Source organism: Pinus tabuliformis, chromosome 3_2 (genome assembly GCF_031772625.1).
Source record: "Pinus tabuliformis cultivar Carrire ecotype Pingquan chromosome 3_2, CPIR1, whole genome shotgun sequence".
Taxonomy (NCBI): Eukaryota; Viridiplantae; Streptophyta; class Pinopsida; order Pinales; family Pinaceae; genus Pinus; species Pinus tabuliformis.
The window spans coordinates 229,610,070-229,632,606 of NC_142302.1; the positions used below are offsets into that span (position 1 = coordinate 229,610,070).

Below are 22,537 nucleotides of genomic sequence, written 5' to 3' on the forward strand. Positions count from 1 at the left end.
GCCTACACACGCAACCGGTCGGGGACCAACAGCAGCCCAAAGTTCTCTTTTCACCCTGTTACCAAATGCAGTTACCTAACGCCCACGGTTATTGAGTCAACCAGTTCACACCCAGCCGGTCCCAATTGCAATCTTATGCCAACTGCTCAGTTCCATCTGCTGTTGTTCTATCATCAACCTGCCCAAACGGAATAAGTTATTCTCTCCTCACCCAAGCTTGCGGGCTAGATGGAGATGGCGCGCAGCGTTTTACACCGGACGAGGTAAGAAGATATATATATGTTGCATGTTTCGGGGTTGGAAACGATTAGAGAACTGCCTGGCCTTACTGAGCGGACAGATTAGGAGGTATGAGGAAGAGACCAGAAAGAGCACCTCTACAAACAGTAGCATTTACCTACCTGCGGACTCCACATACCCATCTGGACACCCTCACAGTGAGTGCACTCGGAGTTATCAACACGGGACGGGGTGGCGCAACGGGAAAAGTGAACAGTTCAGAGGAAGTCCACAGTTCAGCTCTTGCCTAGTTTGACTGACCGATCCGACCTTGCCCGGATAGCAATTGATTGATCGAGTGATTGATCGACGGCCAGCATCTTGGGGGTTGTGAGGCCCAAAGGACGAACGACTGTCAACAGAAGGAAGGTTTATTCCCTATCGGGCACGCAGTGGGAACTGAATGAAACCGAACGAACCGGCCTGATATCTTCGATCTTGCTAACTGTTCGTATCTCGATTGCTGACCGTCTCTCTATCAATGCCCGTCTATTCCCTCTCTCTACCTGATATCTTCGATATTTATACCTGGCTGGATCTTTATTTATACCTTTATATCGATTGATACCCGGATCTCTCTTATCCGTATCTCTCTCTTCTTGCGAACTGGAGATAATGAACTTGCCACTGTTTGCTCGCTTTCCCATTGATTTCCCCCATCATGAAACAGTGAAAACACCGAAAAAAGTGAACCCGCCCTCTCCCTCTCCCTTATGGTCGAGCACCTAAAGGTGATGGCGGCCTTAATAGTCGAGCCTGCTTACGCATCCTTATGGTCGAGCGATAAATCCCTGCTGATTCAACTTGTTGCTTGACGAAGGTAGGTCTCTTGCTTTCTCGATCTTTACATCCCTGCAGATGAAGAGGAACTTGACACGGGTTTGCTTGCTTTCTCATTGCTCCCCATGTTCCCCACCGGAAGAGAGATGACCCGCGCCATACGCAAGAGAGTGGATAGTTTTGCTAGAGTGAGGCCTAGCTCGTGGTGTTGCTAGAGTGATAGTTTTACCTGGCTCGTGGGGCAAGGCACTATGTGCTGTGAACGATTATGTGCCCGGGACAAGGCTATGTGCTGTGGTTTCAGTGAATGGCTTTTGTGAATGGCTTTATGTGCGCAGCGAATGGCTTTGATTCGGTTGGTTAGTGGCGTATGTTTACACCCAGCACAGTACAGCACACGGAAAGCTACGGCTAATGGCTTACGGCACACAGCTTACGGTACGACCATTCCAGCAGTCCATTCAGATCAATGCCAGAACCCATAACGAGAGTTGAGTGAGGTGCAACCACCTTACAAATTATTGCATTACCTGGTGCAACTAACCACTTCTCCATGCCTGGTGGGTGCAACTAAAAAGGCAAAACCATGGCAGGATAGGAAGGAGTTACAGCATACCCGTTATGTTAAAGCCAGTTCACCTCTTTCTAGACTCTCATCCCTCCAGCCTATCAACTATGCCTTGGAACTAGACTTTGAAACCTATGCCTCAGACCTAACCCTTGGTTTCTATTTACCTGAACGAACGAGGAGGGAGATCTATAGCCAGCCCTAGAGACCTGGAATCACCTAGTTTGGGTCAGGACATGTTTAGCCTTACAAGCTGTCACGGGTGGATAGCGCCTTACCTTTCTCTTTTACTCCCAGAACCCTAGACACTTTGGATGGAATTACCTTTACCCACACATATATTAGACCAGGAAATGAAGTTGCTGTAGGGAACTCTTTATACCTTTCTCATACTACCCAATGAAATACACTCTATAGTTGTCGTCCTAGAACTTGAGGTCTTACAAGTTGTTTCCTGTTAGAGCCACTCCTAGAAAGACCGAAGAAGCAACACCTTATTAGGGAATAGGGGATAGGGGATCACTAGAAGCCACGAACACACAAGTTGCTGGAAGGTATGGCTCTTAATACCTCTTCGTTTACTCTTTACCTGCTAGACAGAGAGATATATATTGAATGGATGGGGATGGGGAGACCCAATCAGACACGTTGTCACGAAGGAAGAATGCTTACCTTAATAGCCAGCCCCAGGTTGATCGGAGGGAACGAGTCTTACCCTTTCATTTATTTATGCCTGGAACCCTATAAGTATGGATGGGGTGCTCCCCACTAACCCATTCATTGGATCCAGCCAGCCAATCACACGAGAGTTGCTCATAATACCTTGTTTCAGCCCTAGCCCCGTCATTCTGAAGAACCTCCGCCACAGTAAAAGGGCCAATCTCGTAGGGAGAATGTAATGAAGATGACCGGAGGCAGGGGAAAGATGTTCCTCTCCCCCTTGTCGAGAGTTCGATTCCTCACCAAAGTGCCGCCAAGGGTGAGCCTGTCGTGTGAGGTCCGTTAGGGGCTCGACTGATAAGGATGCGTAAGCAGGCTCGACTGGCCGCCATCACCTTTAGGTGCTCGACCATAAGGGAGAGGAGAGGGAGAGGAGAGGAGAGGATGGAGACGGAGGACGGATACGGAGGATGGAGATGAGACGGAGGACGGAGATGGAGACGGGTCCACTGATCAGGATCCATTCCCCTTTCTCTCTCTCAGCCTAACTGGATCCACTCCCCGCGCTTTTCTCTGAACCGACTGGATCCACTCCCCACGCTTTTCTCTCTGACTGGCTGGATCCACTAGATGCGCTTAACTGATAAGGCGCTGACGCTAGCGCTTTCTCTCTGAACCGACTTGAGCGCTGATAAGATTAGGGCGCGGAACCGACTGGATCCACTCCCCACGCTTTTCTCCCTCTCTGAACCAACTGGTTAGGGCTTCGCGCTTAACCGACTGGATCCACTTAGGGTTACGGAAATAGCGTATATAAAGACACGACGTCGAAATCAAAATTCGTGCGGCTGGTTAGTGACTGTAAGGGAGAGGTACGTTAGTGACTCGACTAACAGGACCGGAGGCGCTCGACCATAGGGAGAGGACCCTCACCATATGAATAGTGAGTGACTCCGTCCATTTAGGGGGCTCGACCAGCGGGAGAGGAGAGGTACGTTAGTGACTCGACCATAACAGAGAACCGGAGGGTCCTTTCGAGCTTCCGATGGGTGAGGGATGGTGGGTAAGGAATCGATAAGTACTTCGGCAAGGTCCGGAGGGTCTTGCGCTTCCGAGTGCAAGGTGCGAAGCCGCTTGCTCGACCAAAGAGAGAGCAAGGTGCGCTTGAAATTGGAAGAAAGAAGCGGGAATGAAAGGCGCGTGCGAAGAAGAGCTTGCTTAGTGGGCTTGTCTGGCTTTGCTGGCTATAGGGAGAATCTAGCACCCCTATAAAGAGAAGGCCAGGTTCATTAAGTCTAAATTCCCATCCCCATACGCCACGTTCGCAGAGGATAATTTACCAGCTCGGTACCTAGCCCTGCCAAACTAGAATCTATTGGTTCTTTAGGCATAAAGCGAGGAAGCAATAGCTAAAACTTAGGTTTTGATTCCCTATGAATGGCCATTGAGCGTGTTCTACGACATTAGCTTTATCCAGTTGCTTCCCATGCATGTGAGCATTTGTTTCTATACCGAATTGTTTACGAGCATGGATGTCCCCATTTGGTTCATCCCACTAATCTTGATTCCATAAACGGCACATGATTTGATTACCTATAGTCGATACCTAAGCTAATCCTATAGTTTATCCTATAGTGCGCTAATCTCAGTAAATAAGTCATGAATTGGGTTGTAAATCCAATCTCGATCTTGGCAAACCTTGGTCAACCCAACCTTGGTAATCATTCTGTCCTTCCTCCAAAGAGATAAGCTAACTCAATAAGCTTCCTCGATAAGCTAAGCATGGGTCCTCGAGTCTTTTCCCCGCAGGGTGAGGGATTTATTGCTCATCCATCATATGGGTGAGGGTGAGCCAGCCGAACTCTCGACTAAAAGGACCTTTAGGTGCTCGACCAAGAGGGAGAGGAGAGGTAACGTGTGAGGAGAGGCCCGGTAGGGTGAGCCTGCCGAACTCTCGACTATAAGGCCGCCATCGAAAGATGTTCAAACCTCCGCCATTCAATCACCCTCTATGTGTGCTGTAACAGTCAGTACATGACGTTGAGTCCTTGCCAATTAGTCAATCATAGTCAGAAGGAGCCGATCATTGCCGATATACACACATAGCTGGTTCTATTTGCCTTATGGGCAGTGTTGATAGTCGCTAGTCGTTTCACAACAATAGTTCGTACCCACTTCAAATATATACCATACATTCATACCTCATAGCTGCTCATATAACATATGCTTCTTACTCTTCAACGTAGAAAAGACAATATCTAAAGAGTACACGCGCATGGCGCGTTATCAGTTTCACTGTAGTCCCATGCCCTTCGCCCTGGTCCAATCAACCAATTCTTCGCTTACGCTCTGCTTTATAAGTGCCTCTTCCTTAGCCTCTCTCTATAAGCCACGGGTTCCTTATAAATAAGCCACGGGTGTAAAGCGAGTGAGAAACTTGCAGGGTGCGGGTTCCTTACCCACAGCTTCTATCAATCCTAACCCACCCACTGCTGATCTCAATCCTCTATCTTTAAGAAGAAATCCTCTATCCTACGGCTATGCTTCCTCTATCTGTCCTTTATCAATCCTAAATCAATCTATCTATCCAAACTCTTTCCTTACCAGAATGAACGAGTAAGGCAGGGTGCGGGTTCAGTGACTCAGGATAAACAGGCAGGGTGCAGGTTCAGTGATTTACCGGTAGGCAGGCTGTGAACGAGCTGGGGAATGACAGGGTGTGAACGAGCTGTTGCGATGTAGAGCCCTTTGCTAGATATGAAAAGGCCTTCTTTCTTCGGTCGAGGTGGTGCGTGCAAAATATGTGTGTGTCCTTAGTCATCTTACCCACCCTAGCGGAGAGTGGCTAAAGCCCCTAAGTGGTATGTATGCGAGATGGGATTGAGTTAGCACAATATCGGTCGCTCGAGTTTTCCACTTTGTTTTCCCTCCTTCCACTTTCATTTCCTTGCTTGATCTCTTACTTACTTACTTAACTTACTGACTTACGAGCGAGATGGTCGGAAGTGAATAAAGTGTCGAGTTGTGAATTCCCGCTGATGGGACTCACTACGGCCGGTAAGGGGGCAGCTGTGGTAATAAGGTTATTTTACACTCCTGCTGCAATGGGTAGGCGGGCGTTGTAAACCTAACCTAGTGAAACGAATCTGATCAGAAACGATAGTGGAATGTATCGGGTGCTGTTGGTAGTTCATGGGGGTATATGTTTTTTTGCCCCCAGCATAGCATATGAAAGACGTTCGTGGAGCCCTCCTTCCATACGCCGCCCCCAAACCCCCCACCCACGGTATCAGCTTGTAAGGTAGTTTTTATGGCGGGCTTTGCTATCGCCGACCCAAGCCCACTACTAGTTACGTGTCACTCATTGCCGGCTCCCCACCCACCGGGGTTGGGCAGCTTCCCGACTGAATAGCCGAGTGGCTCAATCAAATGGGCGGGGTTGGATGGATGGCTTGTAAGGTTCAAAACCCTCCCATAGTGCTGTGGGCCACCGGAACTGTGTAGGTTTGGTATCCTATCAATAGTATTGATATGCAGGAACCTAGATTTCAATCGAAGTAGTCCCCACCACTATGAATAATGAGTGCCCCGCCATCGTCGACCTACACCCACCACTGGGTCCTACCCGCCGGATATGTAAATACATCGCCTACCCGTCAAGAACCCAATAGCCAGCCATCCCTAGATATCGTCGCAGTAATTGCTCCCGGTGAATGAACAACCTATCCAATCCAATCGGCGCCCCGGAACGTCTGGAACCGAAACCATACCATTCCATAGTACGGACGGAAGGAAGGAGTCAAAATCAATCAGTTGCTCTTGAAACATAGAATAGAAAATGATCATTCGTGTTCCAAAGCCCGACCCCCAGCCCACCATACCTCCCCACACACCCGCTTCAAACTGGATGGATGTTTAGCGAGGTCTACTCGAATCAATAAAATGAACTTCAATGATCAATGAAAGCCGATCGATGAAAGAGTCGTGCTCAGTTTCAGAGAAATTAGCCGCCCCACCATACCCAATCAATGAATTTGGTTTTCTTGCTTACGGGTGACCCCAAACGGTCCAATAGTGAGCGACGCTTCTATATTCATATGAACTGCAAATGGATTATTACTATCAATCGACGTTTCAATTCGCCCGGCCCCTACGAAGCTTTTACCACTTAGAGCTTTGAGGCATATATCTATCCACATTCACGCAGCGGCTTAGCCCCGCGCACCTAACGCTGCAGCTACAAAACATAGCAGACTGGAATACCTTGACTGGACGACCCAGACTGGACCAGGCGGACTAGGCATACTGGACAGGAAGGAAGGCTGGGCATAACCGTGCACACCTCACACTACACCTAATAGACCGGTCCACCTAAGTAAGCTAACGGGCATACATAATAGGGCAGAACGGGTATCAGTAACAGCTAATAACAGGCACAGACACATGCTAACACATGCGTGGCTACTACATACAGAGGGAAACAAAAAAGAGAGACATAACAGCGGAGCTACAGGACGGACATAGCACCATCCAGGGAAGCGAAGGAAGCACATCAAAACATACAGAGACACCAGGCCTACTGCGCACAGAACCGGTCTTGTCGCTTCGGTGAATCACTGGGGAAGTAGGTTTTCCCAGCGAAGCGCCCCACCCAATAGTCTTATCAGGTCTCAGTCTCTATGGCTGGATGGCTTATATGCTGCTCTGGCTGGCTCTGGTCCTCTAGCTGTTCCTCTAGTTTCTGCTGTTGGGTGGGAATAAATAATATAAAGACAACGGAATGGGAGCAATCCTTGCACTCGGAAGCGCAAGACCCTCCGGACCTTCCTTTTCTTTGGTCTAATCTACGGATAACTGTCTCATGCTCATGTTCCTTGGGTCAGACTCTTGCTCACCCACCTTTCTCAAAACCTAGCTTCTCGTGCCCAAATTCACTTATAAGGAGGGGGCCAAACAGCCTCTTTTTCCTCTCCCTACGGTCGAGCGTCTAAAGACCCTCACCCTCACCCATATGAATGAGTGAGCGACCCCAGAAGTAGGCGATGGCGGCCCTACGGTCGAGCGTCTAAAGACCCTAGCCCTTTCTTTCTTACCCTCAAACGGCACCCTTTCTTCCCCTCAAAGAGCAGAGCTAGCTAAGCAGGACCTGGCCTTTGATGGATTTCTTCCCCTCAGAGCTAGAAGGGAATAGAAGAGTAAGTCTTTGAAACCCAGCTGTCTAGGGTTACCGCTCAAATTCCCTCCTCTAGTTATAGAATAAAAAAAAACAAAAAAGAATGACTAATGGATCAGGCAGTAGCAGATCCAGTCGCAACTTATCCAGTAGTAGCAACAACTTCTAATACCAGTGATCCAGCACACCTATTGAACTAGCAGCATAACAGCTAGCTTCAGCCCAGGCACAGTGAAGTGACAGGACGATATCGAGCAGTTCCTCCTGATGATCGTGATTCATACCTTCGTTATCCAGATCCTGTCTTTCGTGATCGATAGGAAGATTCTGATATTTCTTCTTTAGCGAGACCCAGTTGCTTACCTTAAACAAGTGAAAGAGTCAGATCGATGCCAATCGTGGTTACAGACAGGAGGAAATCACAAGCATATTACGGAGCAAAGCAAGCAGTCAAGGTATAAGCAGTGAAGGCAGGGTTGCGGAACAAGTTGTTGTTGACTCAGTTTACCTAGTAGCAGAGATTCCTATCTAGTCCCCGTGGACCCATCTTTCTCAGTCTCATTAGTAGCGGTAAAGGCGGCTATTATTCAAATGCTCCAGGCTTCTGGCTATGGATCTTATAATGGTCCTGGGCGGGCCTTACTTAGACACTGAGCTTCCCCAACCCTTCTCATTTGAACCTGCTATCCTCACCAGGCATAGGCACCCCACCTACCAGCCGGGCATACCAGGCTAGGCACTACTGATGCTTATAACAAATAGATTATTTACGAGCATGTTCTAAAGTGGAAAATATCATTAGTAACGAGAATCTCAAATCCTCTCCCTCTCCCTCTCCTTAACAGTCGAGCACCTAAAGGTCCTTATGGTCGAGCCCCTCACCCATCGGAATGAGTGAGTGACCCCTAAATAATATAGGGCGATGGCGGCCTTAACAGTCGAGCGTGCTTACGCACCCTGCCGGTTCAATTTACTTATTTGGTGGCCCCTCTCAAATAAGTAACTAAAGAGCAACTAAAGTTCCTCTCCTTATCAGTCGAGCCCCGTTGCCGGTCCTCATTTCTTCAACCAGCCCGGTCGGTTCTTCGACTATCCAATCCAGCCCAGATATTTAGTTCCTTCAATCCTAACGTCTAGCCACCACAGACAGGTTCTAGCTAGATAACGGGTTCTTCCATCCCTTGGGTTTCTAGCTAGATAACGGGTTTTGTCGTCTCGTCCTATAGAAGCTAGGGTTTCTGTCGTCAATCAATCAATCAAATCAATAACTCACTATCTGGGCAAGGTGGGATCACCAACCTAGGCTTTTCAGTCGTTATCAATCTCTAAATCAATCGGTGCTTTTTTTTATTGTAGATCTGAGCATAATCATCATCGGGTGTAACCTGTATAGCCAAACGTTCTAGCGTAAGTTCTTGCCTCACGGGTTAAAGTAGCCCTCGCTCGGTTAATCAACCGGCAAGCAGCTGTGTTCAACCAGCCTCAGATTATATCGACCAGCCTCAGTTAGGTCTAACAAGCAAGCTAACCAACCAGCTCCCCAGCAAGCTCCCCATCCAGCTAACCAGCGAGCTCCCCATCCATCCAAGCTGATGAAATCCATCATCGAGCAACTTAATCGACCCAAGCTGATGAAATCCATCATCGAGCAACTTAATTGACTCTAATGAACCTACCTAACTATCGGTCGGAGAAGGGAAACGAGAAGTACGCTCAGGAAAAACTCTCAGGCTTTTGGTACAGGCAGAAGCGAACAAGGATGCTATGCCCGTTGAAAGGCATAGACTACCCCGCAGGCCAAGGAGAAAGGATGGTAGGAGCGAAGAGCGAATTCTACTATAGTGTGAAGAAGAGTAATTCATAATACTAATAGCAGTAGCAGGAACCGAGCAAGGAATATGATGCCACAGGAGATCTTGAATCATAAACTAATTCATAATTAGATGATCAGGACAATGAATAAGAAGTATGCGCGCGATCAATCCGTTCTTGAATGGTATGCCAACGTGAATGGTAATTTGTGAGCTGGGCTAAACAATTATCTCTTTTCAACCAAGAATCCAACGCCACGGTAATCCCTCGCGCTAACAACACATGAATCGGGAATCCAAAATCCAAAACGGATTCAGCGACCAATCCCAAGGGATCGCACGTTCAGCCTCTCTCATGTACGATGATAGCCGACCGGGAGAAATAGCCAGTTTTTTTGAATGTTGATCGATAAACTTCCGACGGAGATGCGAAGGTGGCCGTAGGTCGAGTGACCGTAGCTAGCATGAGAAACACTCCAGAGGCCAAAACATTCACATGTTGGACAATATGTTGACAGACCGAGATCATATAGATGCGAAATCGACCGCACCAGCAGCATCAGCAGTTCAAGTCGCTCCAGTGGCTTTAGATGATCCGGAATCATAAGTTATACCCGAGTCAGGTGTTGTTGGCTTCAGTTACGAACCATAGGCCCTACCACTATCCGTAGAAGAACTCGCTTGCCAAAGAGTTGCTTTATCTATACTTTCTTTCTAACGAATCCTTACCTTAGCGTAATGACATATATAATGAGATATCTCTTTGTATACGATATTCTTCTATTAGGGTACGATCGATAATGAAATAAATAGAGTCATTTCAATGTATGAATCCTTCGCTGCGGTAGCTCGATTTCGTTGCCATTGTTGTTCGAACACATCGCAACTTACTTATTCCAAATTTTGGGTGCCACTGAAAGAAAAGCATGAGGTGAGGGTGTTAACGCTCATCCGACAGAGGAGGATGAGAGGGAGAGGATCTCTGATATTATATACGTAATTACGCTTTGATTTGATTCTATCTCTTATAATAGAGTACACGGCATATAGAGTACAACATAAGAGCCTGGATAACACCTAAACAGAGCGGAGGAAAGGCAATGCATGGGGAAAACAACCAACGTGGATAGAGCATAGGAGAGCAAAGGTACCAATCCGTATGACCAACCCGCTTATCTGTCCATCCGTCCATGAATCAATCCATCCCAGCCAGTGGCATCATCACACCCCGTACAGATAAAGCCTAGAGAGCAGGAGCCGTCACCCTTTCATAAACATAAGGCCAAGGAGCATTCAGAGCATGTATGGAACCGTCTGGAGCATGCCTAGAACTATCTGGGACACGTACAACAGGAGACCAATGATGATCATCCACAACTAGCAGCTAATCGTATCTCGTAAGCATCTATTAGGGAGGGTGGACCACTGTAATGAGCGAAAACAGAAGACAAATAGAAATGCATAAGGCGAATTGATACCCTCATCCTGGATATCCACCCCCGAACCCAGATCTGCTATTAGTAGCGCGTTACCAATGGAAAGAAGTGCTAGGGAACCAAAACACTGATAAGAAGTGCTAGGGAACCGCATCAAAATTAGGCATATGGCCCCTGGAGCTCGCCACAAGTAGTCGTCCCAACTCGGGTTCGTCAAAGATGAATTACGAGCGATAGCAAACACAGCTATAGAAGGCCAGGACCAATCGGGGAGGACAAAGCCAGTGGTGAAAGGCCCGAAAGATGTTGGCCTCCAACCAATCAACGAAGGAAGCGAGCAAGCCAACGAAGGAAGCAAGCAAGGGCCATCCTGTCGAAAGCAACACGCAAAGACAAAATAGATATGGGCATCTCTATATATATAGAGATGCTACAGGGGACATTACAATAGACAAGGTTCTCCCTTTCGAGAGGGAACGACAGTGGAACATACGGGGGACAGCCAGAGACAGGCAAGAGAAAGAATGGTCCATGCGTTGGGGCTTGCTTTTCCTATGAAATGAAACTCACTCTTTCCAACCAAATAACCATTCCCGACCCCCACGAACGAAAATGAGAGTTCCTTGCACTAGGAAGCGCAAGCCCCTCCGGGTCCTCTCCTGGTGGTCGAGCAACTAAAGTTCCTCTCCTTATCAGTCGAGCCCCCTGTCGGGTCCTTGCTTTCCTAACGTCAAGCAAGCACTACGTTCCTTGCCCTCGGAAGCGCAAGACCTCCGGAACTTAAGTTCAGATGGATGAAAAAATCTTGCTTGAATGAAGCAAGCGTGATTGGGCTTCATTGTTGGTTCGACCGGAATACTTGCTTGGGGTCGGGGTTGTTTAGCTCCCTCCTTGCACTAGGAAGCGCAAGCCCCTCCGGGACCTTGTTTTTTCGGGTTTCCCCGCCTCACCGGCAAGTCTTTTCCTATGTATGATCATAAGGCCCACCATTACCATACCGAGAGAATGTCGAAGTAAGGAACGTAGTGCTTGCTTGACGTTAGGAAAGCAAGGTTGAGACCCTCATTCAATATATGGAATAGCATTGGCTACTAAACTCGCTCCCTCCTTACTTAGCTGAGTAGGGAGGGGCTAGCGCGCGATTCTAGACCAAAGACAGTAGCTTACTCCGATCAATTCACTTCATCCGGTTCAAAGATCCTTTATATCTATCTGGGGCAAAGCTTGAGTAACTCATCGAAGCGGTAAACCAAGCATTCTGAGACGCTTGCTTTCGTAGAGGGCCGGATCCCCATTATTCCCAAATTTTGTTCTGCCAAAATGAATTACATTACTTACTTTGATTTGGAACAGCTAGCTTTTGGCGATTCTTGGTACCGTTCGAATACACCAGATTCATATGCAAGAAGGGGCGGTTCTCTCTTTCATAGCAGTGAACGGAGACAACCGATACAAGAGAACAGATACAACTGATACACCTCTACCTACCGGGTAGGTCTCTCTAAGGATCGGTGGGCTTATCAGTCGAGCCTGCTTAAGCATCCTCGTGGGGCCTAATTATTAGGTAAATCTTGAAAAACCTCCGCCAAGCTAAAAGAAATTAGTAGGAAGCTCGACTGGCCGCCATCGAAATCTGTTCAAACCTCCGCCTAAGGGGATTGGGTGGGTAAATAGTGGTCGAGCCTTAAAGTGCATCCCCAAATCGAGTTATCGCTTCATTCTTTGGGGGGTTTATATATTGCTCAAGGCTGCCTCTAGCTAGAAAATCACTATCATTATATATGCCATTACGCCATCTCGCCAAGGTGCACATCTCTATCTCTACCTAAACTACCACATGCTCATATATAACTAACTACGCCGTATCTAGCAGCCAAGCTACTTACGGAGGAGGCTTATAAACCGCCCCATTATGGTAACCCTCACCATATGAATAGTGAGTGACTCCGTCCCTTCGACCCAGGAGGCTTATAAACCGCCCAATTAAGGATGCGTAAGCAGGCTCGACTGATAAGGAGAGGACCTTTATTACTCTATTTTATTCACTTTGGTTCAGGAACGAAGAACTCACTATCTACAGTTAGATGGGTGCGCATGGATCGGTCAAGGTTGTCAGCGCTGCTGTTTATGTTCATCATTGCATTCGGCAAACTATGTAAGATGGGTCAATAGTAGCTGGTAGGGCTATTGCTCTCGTAGTGAGATGCTTCAAGAGTACGTGTCCACTCTCCCTATATCGTTTAAGCCAAGACTAGAAAAATACTCAAGACTCGCTGGGCGGTGCCGTTAAGCCATTATTTATGTCATTTAGCCTTTATTGATCTATCAAAGTAAAGCAGCCGGTATCGGGTTCACCTATGATTTACGAGATTCGGGTTCATTCAACCTTTTTTCTATTTCCAAAGCCCGCTCCCGTCTTCGTGCCCTTACAGTCTCCTTGTAACTAGGTATTGTTTAGTTGATGTCTTAGTGGCATCTGCACCCACGTCCGGACGAGTCTGACTATTAGTCCCTCTACGTACATGTATTCCATTATATATGTCTCTGTTAAGTATCCCTATTCTCTGCGGTGCTTTCTTAAAGCCAAAGGAACCAAGCATTGGAACTATTTACCCACCCACGCCAATCCCCCGGCGGAGCCAGCTCCGTTTCTATGCCTACTCTGGGATTGCTTACTCTCGTTCTACAACTACTGTATTGGCCGTATAATACTGTAGATACAATGACTCTGGGTATGCAAATAGTGTTATCCGTATGTGGTAGGATGCGTAGGGTAAGGATAAGTTATAACTTCGCTAACGTGTTTTGTTGTTCTGTACGGGTTGTGACCCGTCTATGTCCCACCCACGTAGTATTAGTATTTGTTTGGGGCATGTATTGGTCGTATTATGTAGGACACTATCATTCTATCTCTTGGTTGTATTATGTATGATACCGGTATGCTTGGTATTGGTGGTATCCGCCAAGGCTATTGTTTGAATTGTTCATGTTCTGTCAACGTGCAACGCATGGACCATTCTTTCTCTTGCCTGTCTCTGGCTGTCCCCTGTATGTTCCACTGTCGTTCCCTCTCGAAAGGGAGAACCTTGTCTATTGTAATGTCCCCTGTAGCATCTCTATATATATAGAGATGCCCATATCTATTTTGTCTTTGCGTGTTGCTTTCGACAGGATGGCCCTTGCTTGCTTCCTTCGTTGGCTTGCTCGCTTCCTTCGTTGATTGGTTGGAGGCCAACATCTTTCGGGCCTTTCACCACTGGCTTTGTCCTCCCGATTGGTCCTGACCTTCTATAGCTGTGTTTGCTATCGCTCGTAATTCATCTTTGACGAACCCGAGTTGGGACGACTACTTGTGGCGAGCTCCAGGGGCCATATGCCTAATTTTGATACGGTTCCCTAGCACTTCTTATCAGTGTTTTGGTTCCCTAGCACTTCTTTCCATTGGTAACGCGCTACTAATAGCAGATTTGGGTTCGGGGGTGGATATCCAGGATGAGGGTATCAATTCGCCTTATGCATTTCTATTTGTCTTCTGTTTTCGCTCATTACAGTGGTCCACCCTCCCTAATAGATGCTTACGAGATACGATTAGCTGCTAGCTGTGGATGATCATCATTGGTCTCCTGTTGTACGTGTCCCAGATAGTTCTAGGCATGCTCCAGACGGTTCCATACATGCTCCGAATGCTCCTTGGCCTTATGGTTATGAAAGGGTGACGGCTCCTGCTCTCTAGGCTTTATCTGTACGGGGTGTGATGATGCCACTGGCTGGGATGGATTGATTCATGGACGGATGGACAGATAAGCGGGTTGGTCATACGGATTGGTACCTTTGCTCTCCTATGCTCTATCCACGTTGGTTGTTTTCCCCATGCATTGCCTTTCCTCCGCTCTGTTTAGGTGTTATCCAGGCTCTTATGTTGTACTCTATATGCTGTGTACTCTATTATAAGAGATAGAATCAAATCAAAGCGTAATTACGTATATAATATCTAGAGATCCTCTCCCTCTCATCCTCCTCTGTCGGATGAGCGTTAACACCCTCACCTCATGCTTTTCTTTCAGTGGCACCCAAAATTTGGAATAAGTAAGTTGCGATGTGTTCGAACAACAATGGCAACGAAATCGAGCTACAGCAGCGAAGGATTCATACATTGAAATGACTCTATTTATTTCATTATCGATCGTACCCTAATAGAAGAATATCGTATACAAAGAGATATCTCATTATATATGTCATTACGCTAAGGTAAGGATTCGTTAGAAAGAAAGTATAGATAAAGCAACTCTTTGGCAAGCGAGTTCTTCTACGGATAGTGGTAGGGCCTATGGTTTGTAACTGAAGCCAACAACACCTGACTCGGGTATAACTTATGATTCCGGATCATCTAAAGCCACTGGAGCGACTTGAACTGCTGATGCTGCTGGTGCGGTCGATTTCGCATCTATATGATCTCGGTCTGTCAACATATTGTCCAACATGTGAATGTTTTGGCCTCTGGAGTGTTTCTCATGCTAGCTACGGTCACTCGACCTACGACCACCTTCGCATCTCCGTCGGAAGTTTATCGATAAACATTCAAAAAAACTGGCTATTTCTCCCGGTCGGCTATCATCGTACATGAGAGAGGCTGAACGTGCGATCCCTTGGGCGTGGTCGCTGAATCCGTTTTGGATTTTGGATTCCCGATTCATGTGTTGTTAGCGCGAGGGATTACCGTGGCGTTGGATTCTTGGTTGAAAAGAGATAATTGTTTGGCCCAGCTCACAAATTACCATTCACGTTGGCATACCATTCAAGAACGGATTGATCGCGCGCATACTTCTTATTCATTGTCCTGATCATCTAATTATGAATTAGTTTATGATTCAAGATCTCCTGTGGCATCATATTCCTTGCTCGGTTCCTGCTACTGCTATTAGTATTATGAATTACTCTTCTTCACACTATAGTAGTATTCGCTCTTCGCTCCTACCATCCTTTCTCCTTGGCCTGCGGGGTAGTCTATGCCTTTCAACGGGCATAGCATCCTTGTTCGCTTCTGCCTGTACCAAAGCCTGAGAGTTTTTCCTGAGCGTACTTCTCGTTTCCCTTCTCCGACCGATAGTTAGGTAGGTTCATTAGAGTCAATTAAGTTGCTCGATGATGGATTTCATCAGCTTGGGTCGATTAAGTTGCTCGATGATGGATTTCATCAGCTTGGATGGATGGGGAGCTCGCTGGTTAGCTGGATGGGGAGCTTGCTGGGGAGCTGGTTGGTTAGCTTGCTTGCTAGACCTAACTGAGGCTGGTCGATATAATCTGAGGCTGGTTGAACACAGCTGCTTGCCGGTTGATTAACCGAGCGAGGGCTGCTTTAACCCGTGAGGCAAGAACTTACGCTAGAACGTTTGGCTATACAGGTTACACCCGATGATGATTATGCTCAGATCTACAATAAAAAAAAGCACCGATTGATTTAGAGATTGATAACGACTGAAAAGCCTAGGTTGGTGATCCCACCTTGCCTGGATAGTGAGTTATTGATTTGATTGATTGATTGACGACAGAAACCCTAGCTTCTACAGGATGAGACGACAAAACCCGTTATCTAGCTAGAAACCCAAGGGATGGAAGAACCCGTTATCTAGCTAGAACCTGTCTGTGGTGGCTAGACGTTAGGATTGAAGGAACTAAATATCTGGGCTGGATTGGATAGTCGAAGAACCGACCGGGCTGGTTGAAGAAATGAGGACTGGCAACGGGGCTCGACTGATAAGGAGAGGAACTTTAGTTGCTCTTTAGTTACTTATTTGAGAGGGGCCACCAAATAAGTAAATTGAACCGGCAGGGTGCGTAAGCACGCTCGACTGTTAAGGCCGCCATCGCCCTATATTATTTAGGGGTCACTCACTCATTCCGATGGGTGAGGGGCTCGACCATAAGGACCTTTAGGTGCTCGACTGTTAAGGAGAGGGAGAGGGAGAGGATTTGAGATTCTCGTTACTAATGATATTTTCCACTTTAGAACATGCTCGTAAATAATCTATTTTTTATAAGCATCAGTAGTGCCTAGCCTGGTATGCCCGGCTGGTAGGTGGGGTGCCTATGCCTGGTGAGGATAGCAGGTTCAAATGAGAAGGGTTGGGGAAGCTCAGTGTCTAAGTAAGGCCCGCCCAGGACCATTATAAGATCCATAGCCAGAAGCCTGGAGCATTTGAATAATAGCCGCCTTTACCGCTACTAATGAGACTGAGAAAGATGGGTCCACGGGGACTAGATAGGAATCTCTGCTACTAGGTAAACTGAGTCAACAACAACTTGTTCCGCAACCCTGCCTTCACTGCTTATACCTTGACTGCTTGCTTTGCTCCGTAATATGCTTGTGATTTCCTCCTGTCTGTAACCACGATTGGCATCGATCTGACTCTTTCACTTGTTTAAGGTAAGCAACTGGGTCTCGCTAAAGAAGAAATATCAGAATCTTCCTATCGTTCACGAAAGACAGGATCTGGATAACGAAGGTATGAATCACGATCATCAGGAGGAACTGCTCGATATCGTCCTGTCACTTCACTGTGCCTGGGCTGAAGCTAGCTGTTATGCTGCTAGTTCAATAGGTGTGCTGGATCACTGGTATTAGAAGTTGCTGCTACTACTGGATAAGTTGCGACTGGATCTGCTACTGCCTGATCCATTAGTCATTCTTTTTTGTTTCTTTTTTTATTCTATAACTAGAGGAGGGAATTTGAGTGGTAACCCTAGACAACTGGGTTTCAAAGACTTACTCTTCTATTCCCTTCTAGCTCTGAGGGGAAGAAATCCATCAAAGGCCAGGTCCTGCTTAGCTAGCTCTGCTCTTTGAGGGGAAGAAAGGGTGCCGTTTGAGGGTAAGAAAGAAAGGGCGAGGGTCTTTAGACGCTCGACCGTAGGGCCGCCATCGCCTACTTCTGGGGTCGCTCACTCATTCATATGGGTGAGGGTGAGGGTCTTTAGACGCTCGACCGTAGGGAGAGGAAAAAGAGGCTGTTTGGCCCCCTCCTTATAAGTGAATTTGGGCACGAGAAGCTAGGTTTTGAGGAAGGTGGGTGAGCAAGAGTCTGACCCAAGGAACATGAGCATGAGACAGTTATCCGTAGATTAGACCAAAGAAAAGGAAGGTCCGGAGGGTCTTGCGCTTCCGAGTGCAAGGATTGCTCCCATTCCGTTGTCTTTATATTATCTATTCCCACCCAACAGCAGAAACTAGAGGAACAGCTAGAGGACCAGAGCCAGCCAGAGCAGCATATAAGCCATCCAGCCATAGAGACTGAGACCTGATAAGACTATTGGGTGGGGCGCTTCGCTGGGAAAACCTACTTCCCCAGTGATTCACCGAAGCGACAAGACCGGTTCTGTGCGCAGTAGGCCCGGTGTCTCTGTATGTTTTGATGTGCTTCCTTCGCTTCCCTGGATGGTGCTATGTCCGTCCTGTAGCTCCGCTGTTATGTCTCTCTTTTTTGTTTCCCTCTGTATGTAGTAGCCACGCATGTGTTAGCATGTGTCTGTGCCTGTTATTCGCTGTTACTGATACCCGTTCTGCCCTATTATGTATGACTGTTAGCTTACTTAGGTGGACCGGTCTATTAGGTGTAGTGTGAGGTGTGCACGGTTATGCCCAGCCTTCCTTCCTGTCCAGTATGCCTAGTCCGCCTGGTCCAGTCTGGGTCATCCAGTCAAGGTATTCCAGTCTGCTATGTTTTTTAGGTGCAGCGGTAGGTGCGCGGGGCTAAGCCGCTGCGTGAATGTGGATAGATATACGCCTCAAAGCTCTAAGTGGTAAAAGCTTCGTAGGGGCCGGGCGAATTGAAACGTCGATTGATAGTAATAATCCATTTGCAGTTCATATGAATATAGAAGCGTCGCTCACTATTGGACCGTTTGGGGTCACCCGTAAGCAAGCAAACCAAATTCATTGATTGGGTATGGTGGGGCGGCTAATTTCTCTGAAACTGAGCACGACTCTTTCATCGATCGGCTTTCATTGATCATTGAAGTTCATTTTATTGATTCGAGTAGACCTCGCTAAACATCCATCCAGTTTGAAGCAGGTGTGTGGGGAGGTATGGTGGGCTGGGGGTCGGGCTTTGGAACACGAATGATCATTTTCTATTCTATGTTTCAAGAGCAACCGATTGATTTTGACTCCTTCCTTCCGTCCGTACTATGGAATGGTATGGTTTCGGTTCCAGACGTTCCGGGGCGCCGATTGGATTGGATAGGTTGTTCATTCACTTGGAGCAATTACTGCGACGATATCTAGGGATGGCTGGCTATTGGGTTCTTGACGGGTAGGCGATGTATTTACATATCCGGCAGGTAGGACCCAGTGGTGGGTGTAGGTCGACGATGGCGGGGCACTCATTATTCATAGTGGTGGGGACTACTTCGATTGAAATCTAGGTTCCTACATATCAATACTATTGATAGGATACCAAACCTACGCAGTTCCGGTGGCCCACAGCACTATGGGAGGGTTTTGAACCTTACAAGCCATCCATCCAACCCCGCCCATTTGATTGAGCCACTCGGCTATTCAGTCGGGAAGCTGCCCAACCCCGGTGGGTGGAGAGCCGCCAATGAGTGACACGTAACTAGTAGTGGGCTTGGGTCGGCGATAGCAAAGCCCGCCATAAAAACTACCTTACAAGCTGATACCGTGGGCAGGGGGTTTGGGGGCGGCGTATGGAAAGAGGGCTCCACGAACGTCTTTCATATGCTATGCTGGGGGCAAAAAAACATATACCCCCATGAACTACCAACAACACCCGATACATTCCACTATCGTTTCTGATCAGATTCGTTTCACTAGGTTAGGTTTACAACGCCCACCTACCCATTGCAGCAGGAGTGTAAAATAACCTTATTACCACAGCTGCCCCCTTACCGGCCGTAGTGAGTCCCATCAGCGGGAATTCACAACTCGACACTTTATTCACTTCCGACCATCTCGCTCGTAAGTCAGTAAGTTAAGTAAGTAAGTAAGAGATCAAGCAAGGAAATGAAAGTGGAAGGAGGGAAAACAAAGTGGAAAACTCAAGCAACCGATATCGTCATCTATACCTAAGGAAGGTTAGCTACGCTAACTCAATCCCATCTCGCATACATACCACTTAGGGGCTTTAGCCACTCTCCGCTAGGGTGGGTAAGATGACTGAGGACACACATATTTTGCACGCACCACCTCGACCGAAGAAAGAAGGCCTTTTCATATCTAGCAAAGGGCTCTACATCGCAACAGCTCGTTCACACCCTGTCATTCCCCAGCTCGTTCACAGCCTGCCTACCGGTAAATCACTGAACCCGCACCCTGCCTGTTTATCCTGAGTCACTGAACCCGCACCCTGCCTTACTCGTTCATTCTGGTAAGGAAAGAGTTTAGATAGATAGATTGATTTAGGATTGATAAAGGACAGATAGAGGAAGCATAGCCGTAGGATAGAGGATTTCTTCTTAAAGATAGAGGATTGAGATCAGCAGTGGGTGGGTTAGGATTGATAGAAGCTGTGGGTAAGGAACCCGCACCCTGCAAGTTTCTCACTCGCTTTACACCCGTGGCTTATTTATAAGGAACCCGTGGCTTATAGAGAGAGGCTAAGGAAGAGGCACTTATAAAGCAGAGCGTAAGCGAAGAATTGGTTGATTGGACCAGGGCGAAGGGCATGGGACTACAGTGAAACTGATAACGCGCCATGCGCGTGTACTCTTTAGATATTGTCTTTTCTACGTTGAAGAGTAAGAAGCATATGTTATATGAGCAGCTATGAGGTATGAATGTATGGTATATATTTGAAGTGGGTACGAACTATTGTTGTGAAACGACTAGCGACTATCAACACTGCCCATAAGGCAAATAGAACCAGCTATGTGTGTATATCGGCAATGATCGACTCCTTCTGACTATGATTGACTAATTGGCACGGACTCAACGTCATGTACTGACTGTTACAGCACACATAGAGGGGGATTGAATGGCGGAGGTTTGAACATCTTTCGATGGCGGCCTTATAGTCGAGAGTTCGGCAGGCTCACCCTACCGGGCCTCTCCTCACACGTTACCTCTCCTCTCCCTCTTGGTCGAGCACCTAAAGGTCCTTTTAGTCGAGAGTTCGGCTGGCTCACCCTCACCCATATGATGGATGAGCAATAAATCCCTCACCCTGCGGGGAAAAGACCCGAGGACCCATGCTTAGCTTATCGAGGAAGCTTATTGAGTTAGCTTATCTCTTTGGAGGAAGGACAGAATGATTACCAAGGTTGGGTTGACCAAGGTTTGCCAAGATCGAGATTGGATTTACAACCCAATTCATGACTTATTTACTGAGATTAGCGCACTATAGGATCGACTATAGGATTAGCTTAGGTATCGACTATAGGTAATCAAATCATGTGCCGTTTATGGAATCAAGATTAGTGGGATGAACCAAATGGGCACATCCATGCTCGTAAACAATTCGGTATAGAAACAAATGCTCACATGCATGGGAAGCAACTGGATAAAGCTAATGCCGTAGAACACGCTCAATGGCCATTCATAGGGAATCAAAACCTGAGTTTTAGCTATTGCTTCCTCGCTTTATGCCTAAAGAACCAATAGATTCTAGTTTGGCAGGGCTAGGTACCGAGCTGGTAAATTATCCTCTGCGAACGTGGCGTATGGGGATGGGAATTTAGACTTAATGAACCTGGCCTTCTCTTTATAGGGGTGCTAGATTCTCCCTATAGCCAGCAAAGCCAGACAAGCCCACTAAGCAAGCTCTTCTTCGCAAGCGCCTTTCATTCCCGCTTCTTTCTTCCAATTTCAAGCGCACCTTGCTCTCTCTTTGGTCGAGCAAGCGGCTTCGCACCTTGCACTCGGAAGCGCAAGACCCTCCGGACCTTGCCGAAGTACTTATCGATTCCTTACCCACCATCCCTCACCCATCGGAATGAGTGAGTGACTTCGTCCCTAAAGGACCCTTTAGGGGGCTCGACTGATAAGGAGAGGAGAGATTGAAAGGCCAAACGGTAGGAGGGAGAGGTAGGAGATGGCATAATGAAATATATAATGATATATCTCTTTGTATACGATATTCTTCTCCAGTTTCAATTTACTTATTGGGTGGGGGGCTCATGGTCGAGTCACTAACGTACCTCTCCTCTCCCGCTGGTCGAGCCCCCTAAAGGGATGGAGTCACTCACTATTCATATGGTGAGGGTCCTCTCCCTATGGTCGAGCGCCTCCGGTCCTGTTAGTCGAGTCACTAACGTACCTCTCCCTTACAGTCACTAACCATCCGCACGAATTTTGATTTCGACGTCGTGTCTTTATATACGCTATTTCCGTAACCCTAAGTGGATCCAGTCGGTTAAGCGCGAAGCCCTAACCAGTTGGTTCAGAGAGGGAGAAAAGCGTGGGGAGTGGATCCAGTCGGTTCCGCACCCTAATCTTATCAGCGCTCAAGTCGGTTCAGAGAGAAAGCGCTAGCGTCAGCGCCTTATCAGTTAAGCGCATCTAGTGGATCCAGCCAGTCAGAGAGAAAAGCGTGGGGAGTGGATCCAGTCGATTCAGAGAAAAGCGCGGGGAGTGGATCCAGTTAGGCTGAGAGAGAGAAAGGGGAATGGATCCTGATCAGTGGACCCGTCTCAATCTCCGTCCTCTGTCTCATCTCCGTCCTCCGTCTCCATCCTCTCCTCTCCTCTCCCTCTCCTCTCCCTTATGGTCGAGCACCTAAAGGTGATGGCGGCCATTCGAGCCTGCTTACGCATCCTTATCAGTCGAGCCCCTAACGGACCTCACACGACAGGCTCACCCTTGGCGGCACTTTGGTGA

The 22,537-nt window shown here is 47.5% G+C and overlaps 1 protein-coding gene across 2 annotated transcripts in view; it reads left to right on the forward strand.

Moving 5' to 3' along the window:
* Positions 1-22,537, forward strand: part of LOC149180551 (uncharacterized) — a 172,559-nt gene that overhangs the window by 96,239 nt on the left and 53,783 nt on the right. The window lies entirely within an intron of this gene.